The sequence below is a fragment of the Eleutherodactylus coqui genome, chromosome 2, assembly GCF_035609145.1.
Source record: "Eleutherodactylus coqui strain aEleCoq1 chromosome 2, aEleCoq1.hap1, whole genome shotgun sequence".
Taxonomy (NCBI): Eukaryota; Metazoa; Chordata; class Amphibia; order Anura; family Eleutherodactylidae; genus Eleutherodactylus; species Eleutherodactylus coqui.
In genome coordinates, this window is record NC_089838.1 from 333,291,012 (window position 1) to 333,300,522 (window position 9,511).

A 9,511-nucleotide genomic window follows, 5' to 3' on the forward strand; every position below is an offset into this window, starting at 1 on the left:
TTGGTCGATGAGACACCGGGCTGGTGTGAGCGGGTCTCTTGCCTCGCCTTCCTTGGTTGGCATCTCTCCACCCCCCTTATGCCTCTCCCTCTCCCTCCTCCTTTCCTTCCCTCCTCTCTTCCTTGATCCCAGTGACACCTTGGGCAAGCCATGGGCTGGTTTGACAGTGCCCGCTGTTCTGCGGGAAGGGGTGGGTGGGCTTGAGGATGGCCAGTGGGGTGCTTGGGGACTGTGGGGGGAGTGGTCCCAGTGGATGGGAGTGTTTTTGGCCCTGATAGGGTTAATTCAAATTTTAATAGTAGTTAAGCCGGCCATGGTCTCGGGGGCAAGAGATTTGTTTCTTTCTGCATAACCCACTGGGGTATGGGACTTCCCGAAGTCTCCTGCTCCAGTGTGTGGAATTGGAATAATTTCTTATTATGTAGCAAACTGCTGGACTCTGTGCCAACCCTCTTCATATGGTCCACACATACGTGGACCATCAATGGTCATCCCTTTCATCACAGGTAGTTCGTCTAGACATACCATTGGGAGATATATTCCCTATTTTTTCAGATAATTTGTTGTTACAGTGGAGCACAGTGTGCCTAGTTAAACTTAAATTCTATTTTAGTCCTTGTAACTACTTATTTGTAACATTTGGTTACGAAACCGGGTCTTCAAGCTCAGCTTAACGTAGTTTGTCTAAGTTTACCCCCTAGCCCTCAATTCTTTCCCTTTCCAGACCACTTAATCCATAGGAGGACTAATCTCAAATGACATATTATGCCACTCAGCTTTTCTTGTACATGCTATCTTTTGTGTACTGAAGCTAGACGAATAACCTCACTGTCATCTCACTAAATGTCAAGGGATTAAGCACACCACAGAAAAGAAGCAGAGTATTCTAGCTCCTGTAAAAATTGAAAACATCAATTTCTTTCCTTCAAGAAACAAAGTTTAAAGAAGATAAGTCCCGACTCCAACATCTACCTCACAGCCGGACATCATCTTGGGAGCCAAAGAGACACCAGCTCTTCACTCCATGGAGCGTTTTGGAGAGAGGAGGGGGGGATACTGTAGGAGGGGAGGGAGAGTAGAAGGAGAGGGAGAAAAAGTGAGAGTGAGAAGAAGGAAGAAAGCCACATGAGGCTTGCCTGAGGGAGTGAAGGGGAGACAACCCTGTGAATACCTCGAATCACTATTCAGGGAAGTCTATGACTCTAATTCCTTCTCAACCCTCTTCTGTGTGGAACATGCGCACCGTATCCTAACTAAAGCCCTGCCTCCAGGAGTGTCTCCATGCATATTGATAGCCAAACTTCTAAATTACAGGGATAGAAATAAAGTGCTGGAACTGAACTGAAGGATGGACCCCATAGAAGTACAAGGACAGGACGTGAAAATCTTCCCTGACTACTGCCTGCAAGTTCAGGGAGGCAAAGTGTCTCTTATGCGCTAAACAGCTGGAATATGCAATGATGTATCTGGCTAAACTTAAGGTGATCAGGGACAACCAGCCTCACTTCTTTGATAACCCAGAGGATGTTATTGCTTGACTTGAACATCAATAAATTCTGATTGTCCTTAAACATCCAAGAGGGAATGGTCAGTCACAGTAACCTTTAATACTCCTTGATGCCATTAAACTTGCATTTACTCTTTCTTATGAGGGGAAGGAGAATCCTCCTTAACGTTGGAAGAATACTTGACTGTGTATTACTTTAATGTTGAGACTGCTCTACGCATACATAGTGAATAAATTGAAACAACTGTTTGCAATGTATTATCTCTCCAGCCTTTTCAGGCTTCTGATTGACTGATCTCAAAAGCCAAACTCTGACCAACAAGGTCTAGTATATTGCAGCCTTATTTATGACCCCTTTGCGGAGGGGCTCATCAACCTCCCAAAGGCTGAACTGGCCACTGTTTTATTTTATACTGAGTTATTTGACTGGTTGCAGCATGTGCAATTTTGGCTCTTACACTGGTCTGCGTATGTTACGCTATTCTGGACATAGACGGGAGAGTTCTCTTTCACCTTTTCTCCTCTCTTGTCCTTTTCGTTGTCGTTTTTTCTGTCTCTATGGAGCAGCTTTGTGGGCCCACGCCCCCATTTTTAATGTAATTTTTCTGGGATTTAAACCTATCCTTAGCTGGGTTAGAGGGGTAGGGAGTAGAGATGAGCGAACGTACTCGTCCGAGCTTGATATTCGTGCGAATATTAGGGTGTGCGGGATGCTCGTTACTCGTAACGAGTACCACGCGGTGTTCCGGTTACTTTCAGTTTCCTCTCTGAGACGTTAGCGCGCTTTTCTGGCCAATTGAAAGACAGGGAAGGCATTACAACTTCCCCCTGTGACGTTCAAGCCCTATACCACCCCCCTGCTGTGAGTGGCTGGCGAGATCAGGTGTCACCCGAGTATAAAAGTCGGCCCCTCCCGCGGCTCGCCTCAGATGCCTTGTGAGTTAGCTGAGGGAAAGTGTTGCTGCTGGTGCTGCTGTAGGGAGAGTGTTAGGAGTGAGTGTAGGCTTCAAGAACCCCAACGGTCCTTCTCAGGGCCACATCTATCCATGTGCAGTACTGTGGAGGGTGCTGTTAGCAGTGTTGCACAAATTTTTTTTTTTCAAAATCGGCAGTCTGCAGAGCATTGCGCCTTGCAGTAATAGTCCAGGGACAGAAGTGGTGGTTAGGCAGGGAGAGTGTTAGGAGTGAGTGTAGGCTTCAAGAACCCCAACGGTCCTTCTTAGGACCACATCTATCCGTGTGCAGTACTGTGCAGGCTGCTGTTAGTAGTGTTGCATATTTTTTTCTTTTCAAAATCGGCTGTCTGCAGAGCATTGCGCCTTGCAGTAATACTACAGGGAGAGAATTGTGTAGGCAGGGCCAGAAGACATATATTATTGATTGAATATAGTCAGTGGGCCCTCCGTTTCCAAAAAAGGGAAAAATTGTATTTGTCCTGCAGTCTTGCGCCAATTTATTTCCTGCCTGGGAAAAGTAACCGCTGTGCTGCACTTCATATAACTGCATTTCTGTGCAACACATATCTTATCTGATTGAATATAGTCAGTGGGCCCTCCGTTTCCCAAAAAGGGAAACATTCTATTTGTCCTGCAGGCTTGCGCCAATTTATTTGCTGCCTGTGAAAAGTAACCGCTCTGCTGCACTTCATATAACTGCATTTCTGTGCAACACATATCTTATCTGATTGAATATAGTCAGTGGGCCCTCCGTTTCCCAAAAAGGGAAACATTCTATTTGTCCTGCAGGCTTGCGCCAATTTATTTCCTGCCTGTGAAAAGTCTCCGCTGTGCTGCACTTCATATAACTGCATTTCTGTGCAACACATATCTTATCTGATTGAATATAGTCAGTGGGCCCTCCGTTTCCCAAAAAGGGAAACATTCTATTTGTCCTGCAGGCTTGCGCCAATTTATTTCCTGCCTGGGAAATCACTGGTAATACAGCATGCTGAGGGGTAGCGGTAAGCCTAGAGGACGTGGACGTGGCCGAGGACGCGTAGGCCCAAGTGAGGGTGTAGGCACAGGGCAAGCTCCTGATCAAGGTGTATCGCAGCCGACTGCTGCGCGATTAGGAGAGAGGCACGTTTCTGGCGTCCCCACATTCATCGCCCAATTAATGGGTCCACGCGGGAGACCTTTATTAGAAAATGAGCAGTGTGAGCAGGTCCTGTCGTGGATGGCAGAAAGTGCTTCGAGCAAGCTATCATCCACCCACAGTTCTGCTCTGTCCAGTGCTGTAAATCCAAATCCTCTGGCTGCTACTCCTCCTTCCTCCCAGCCTCCTCACTCCACTACAATGACACATGCTCAGGAGCGGGCAGACTCTCAGGAACTGTTCTCGGGCCCCTGCTCAGATTGGGCAGCAGTGGTTCCTCTCCCACCAGAGGAGTTTATCGTCACTGATGCCCAACCATTGGAAAGTTCCCGGGGTCCGGGGGATGAGGCTGGGGACTTCCGGCAATTGTCTCAAGACCTTTCAGTGGGTGAGGAGGACGATGACGATGAGACACAGTTGTCTTGCAGTGAGGTAGTAGTAAGGGCAGTAAGTCCGAGGGAGGAGCGCAAAGAGGATTCGGAGGAAGAGCAGCAGGACGATGAGGTGACTGACCCCACCTGGTGTGCAACGCCTACACAGGACAGGTCTTCAGAGGGGGAGGCACGGGCAGCAGCAGGGCTGGTTGCAAGAGGCAGTGCGGTGTCCAGGGGTAGAGGCAGGGCCAGACCAAATAATCCACCAACTGTTTCCCAAAGCACACCCTCGCGCCATGCCACCCTGCAGAGGCCGAGGTGCTCTAAGGTCTGGCAGTTTTTCACAGAGACGCCTGACGACCGACGAACAGTGGTGTGCAACCTTTGTCGCGCCAAGATCAGCCGGGGAGCCACCACCAACAGCCTCACCACCACCAGCATGCGCAGACATATGATGGCCAAGCACCCCACAAGGTGGGACGAAGGCCGTTCACCGCCTCCGGTTTGCACCGCTGCCTCTCCCCCTGTGCCCCAACCTGCCACTGAGATCCAACCCCGCTCTGAGGACACAGGCACTACCGTCTCCTGGCCTGCACCCACACCCTCACCTCCGCTGTCCTCGGCCCCATCCACCAATGTCTCGCACCGCACCGTCCAGCCGTCGCTAGCGCAAGTGTTTGAGCGCAAGCGCAAGTACGCCGCCACGCACCCGCACGCTCAAGCGTTAACCGTCCACATAGCCAAATTTATCAGCCTTGAGATGCTGCCGTATAGGGTTGTGGAAACGGAGTCCTTCAAAAGTATGATGGAGGCGGCGGCCCCGCGCTACTCAGTTCCCAGTCGCCACTACTTTTCCCGATGTGCCGTCCCAGCCCTGCACGACCACGTCTCCCGCAACATTGTACGCGCCCTCACCAACGCGGTTACTGCCAAGGTCCACTTAACAACGGACACGTGGACAAGCACAGGCGGCCAGGGCCACTACATCTCCCTGACGGCACATTGGGTGAATTTAGTGGAGGCTGGGACAGAGTCAGAGCCTGGGACCGCTCACGTCCTACCCACCCCCAGAATTGCGGGCCCCAGCTCGGTGCTGGTATCTGCGGCGGTGTATGCTTCCTCCACTAAAGCACCCTCCTCCTCCTCCGCAACCTCTGTCTCGCAATCAAGATGTGTCAGCAGCAGCAGCAGCACGTCGCCAGCAGTCGGTGTCGCGCGGTGTGGCAGCACAGCGGTGGGCAAGCGTCAGCAGGCCGTGCTGAAACTACTCAGCTTAGGAGATAAGAGGCACACGGCCCACGAACTGCTGCAGGGTCTGACAGAGCAGACCGACCGCTGGCTTGCGCCGCTGAGCCTCCAACCGGGCATGGTCGTGTGTGACAACGGCCGTAACCTGGTGGCGGCTCTGCAGCTCGGCAGCCTCACGCACGTGCCATGCCTGGCCCACGTCTTTAATTTGGTGGTTCAGCGCTTTCTGAAAAGCTACCCACGCTTGTCAGACCTGCTCGTAAAGGTGCGCCGGCTCAGCGCACATTTCCGCAAGTCCCACACGGACGCTGCCACCCTGCGGACCCTGCAACATCGGTTTAATCTGCCAGTGCACCGACTGCTGTGCGACGTGCCCACACGGTGGAACTCTACGCTCCACATGTTGGCCAGGCTCTATGAGCAACGTAGAGCTATAGTGGAATACCAACTCCAACATGGGCGGCGCAGTGGGAGTCAGCCTCCTCAATTCTTTTCAGAAGAGTGGGCCTGGTTGGCAGACATCTGCCAGGTCCTTCGAAACTTTGAGCAGTCTACCCAGGTGGTGAGCGGCGATGCTGCAATCATTAGCGTCACCATTCCTCTGCTATGCATCTTGAGAAGTTCCCTGCAAACCATAAAGGCAGCCGCTTTGCGCTCGGAAACAGAGCCGGGGGAAGACAGTATGTCGCTGGATAGTCAGAGCACCCTCCTGTCTATATCTCAGCGCGTTCAGGAGGAGGAGGAGGAGCATGAGGAGGAGGAGGAGCATGAGGAGGATGAGGAGGAGGGGGAAGAGACAGCTTGGCCCACTGCTGACGGTACCCATGCTGCTTGCCTGTCATCATTTCAGCGTGTATGGCCTGAGTAGGAGGAGGAGGAGGAGGAGGAGGATCCTGAAAGTGATCTTCCTAGTGCGGACAGCCATGTGTGGCGTACAGGTACCCTGGCACACATGGCTGACTTCATGTTAGGATGCCTTTCTCGTGACCCTCGCGTTACACGCAGTCTGGCCACTACGGATTACTGGGTGTACACACTGCTCGACCCACGCTATAAGGAGAACCTTCCCACTCTCATTCCCGAAGAGAAAAGGGGTTCGAGAGTGTTGCTATACCACAGGACCCTGGCGGACAAGCTGATGGTAAAATTCCCATACGACAGCGCTAGTGGCAGAAGGCGCAGTTCCGAGGGCCAGGTAGCAGGGGAGGTGCGGAGATCGAGCAGCATGTACAGCCCAGGCAGTGCAACAGTCTTTAAGGGCGTGGACAGCTTTATGGCTCCCCAGCAAGACTGTGTCACCGCTCCCCAGTCAAGGCTGAGTCGGCGGGAGCACTGTAAAAGGATGGTGAGGGAGTACGTAGCCGATCGCACGACCGTCCTCCGTGACGCCTCTGCCACCTACAACTACTGGGTGTCGAAGCTGGACACGTGGCCTGAACTAGCGCTGTATGCCCTGGAGGTGCTTGCTTGTCCTGCGGCTAGCGTCTTGTCGGAGAGGGTGTTTAGTGCGGCTGGGGGAATCATCACAGATAAGCGTACCCGCCTGTCAACCGACAGTGCCGACAGGCTAACACTCATCAAGATGAACAAAGCCTGGATTTCCCCAGACTTCTCTTCTCCACCAGCGGACAGCAGCGATACCTAAGCAATACGTAGGCTGCACCCGCGGATGGAAGCATCGTTCTCTCTCACCATCCAAAACGGGGACATTTCTGCTTCATCAATCTGTGTATAATATTCCTCCTCCTCCTCCTGCTCCTCCTCCTGAAACCTCACGTAATCACGCTGAACGGGCAATTTTTCTTAGGGCCACAAGGCTCACTCATATAATTTTTCTAAAAATTTTTTATACGTTTCAATGCTCTTAAAAGCGTTGGAACTTTAACTTGAAACAATTTTTCGTTAAACTGGGCTGCCTCCAGGCCTAGTTACCACTTAAGCCACATTAACCAAAGCGATTAATGGGTTTCACCTGACCTCTTGGTTGGGCATGGCCAATTTTTACTGAGGTACATTAGTACTGTTGGTACACCAATTTTTTTGGGCCCTCACCTACAGTGTAATCATAGCAATTTCTATGTTCTTCGCCTGCACTCATGGTACAGAAAGGTGTGTGGGGTTGGCCTACACTTTAGCTACATAAATGTAACTTGGGCCTTGGCTATACTGCAGCTACTGAAATGGAACTAAGACTGCGCTCCCACTATACTGCTGCTTCGGAATTGTTCCTGGGGCCTGTGTAGGCTGCTACTATTACTTAAATGGAACTTAGACTATGCTCCTCCTATACTGCTGCTTCGGAATTGTTACTGGGGCCTGTCTTGAGTGCTACTATTACTGAAATGGAACGAAGACTGCGCTCCCACTATACTGCTGCTTCGGAATTGTTACTGGGGCCTGTCTTGAGTGCTACTATTACTGAAATGGAACGAAGACTGCGCTCCCACTATACTGCTGCTTCGGAATTGTTACTGGGGCCTGTCTTGAGTGCTACTATTACTGAAATGGAACTAATACTGTGCTCCCCCTATAATGCTGCTAGTGATATGTTAGTGGGGCCTGTCCTAATGCTACGGCTGAAATGTTACGAATTATGGGCTCTGCCTATACCGCTGCTAATGGTATGTCTCTGGGGTGTGGAAACAGAGGCTTCACAAAGACATGATGGCGGCGAGGCCATTTCCCACCAACGCGGTAACTGTTAAGGTGCATATAACCACGGACACGTGGAGAGGACACGTAGTGCCTCAAAAACATCCCCCTCCTCCTCCAACAATGAAAACATTCTTGGCAAATGCCTTTGCATTGGTTCGTCTGGTGGCAGTCCAAGAATTTCACCTTTACCGACACAACAAGAGAGCCCCCCCACCATCCCCCCGCCACGGCCCACTTAATCCTGGCCACATTCCGAAAACCAACAAAATAAAACCGCGCTACTAGGTCCGCAGTCACCACCACATTACCACCAACGCGGTTACTGTTAAGGTACATATAACCACGGACACGTGGAGAGGACACGTAGTGCCTCAAAAACATCCCCCGCCACGGCCAACTTAATCCTGGCCACATTCCGAAAACCAACAAAATAAAACCGCGCTACTAGGTCCGCAGTCACCACCACATTACCACCAACGCGGTTACTGTTAAGGTGCATATAACCACGGACACGTGGAGAGGACACGTAGTGCCTCAAAAACATCCCCCGCCACGGCCAACTTAATCCTGGCCACATTCCGAAAACCAACAAAATAAAACCGCGCTACTAGGTCCGCAGTCACCACCACATTACCACCAACGCGGTTACTGTTAAGGTGCATATAACCACGGACACGTGGAGAGGACACGTAGTGCCTCAAAAACATCCCCCGCCACGGCCAACTTAATCCTGGCCACATTCCGAAAACCAACAAAATACAACCGCGCTACTAGGTCCGCAGTCACCACCACATTACCACCAACGCGGTTACTGTTAAGGTACATATTACCAGTCTGACTGGGGCATGCAGACACCTTGACAGAATGAATAGTGTGTGGCACATAGGTTCCCCATTGCTATGCCCACGTGTGCAGCTCCTGATGGCGGTGGCACAGGATTATATTTCTCATTGCTTCTGTACAGCATTGTGGGCTATCGCCCCACCACTTTTAAAGAGGGTCGCTGCCTAGCCGTGCCAACCCTCTGCAGTGTGTGCCTGCAGTTCCTCGTCATGGCAGACGCACTTATAAATAGACATGAGGGTGGTGTGGCATGAGGGCAGCTGAAGGCTGCGCAGGGACAGTTTGGTGTGCGCTGTGGACACTGGGTCGTGGGGGGGGGGGGGGTTGGGCAGCATGTAACCCAGGAGAAGTGGCAGCAGAGTGTCATGCAGGCAGTGATTGTGCTTTGTTGTAGGTAGTGTGGTGCTTAGCTAAGGTATGCCATGCTAATGAGGGCTTTTCAGAAGTAAAAGTTGTTGGGAGGGGGGGGGGGCCCACTCTTGCCGGTATTGTGGCTTAATAGTGGGACCTGTGAACTTGAGATGCAGCCCAACATGTAGCCCCTCGCCTGCCCTATCCGTTGCTGTGTCGTTCCCATCACTTTCTTGAATTGCCCAGATTTTCACACATGGAAACCTTAGCGAGCATCGGCGAAATACAAAAATGCTCGGGTCGCCCATTGACTTCAATGGGGTTCGTTACTCGAAACGAACCCTCGAGCATTGCGAAAATTTCGTCCCGAGTAACGAGCACCCGAGCATTTTGGTGCTCGCTCATCTCTAGTAGGGAGGGCAGGAAAGTTGGGGTTTGT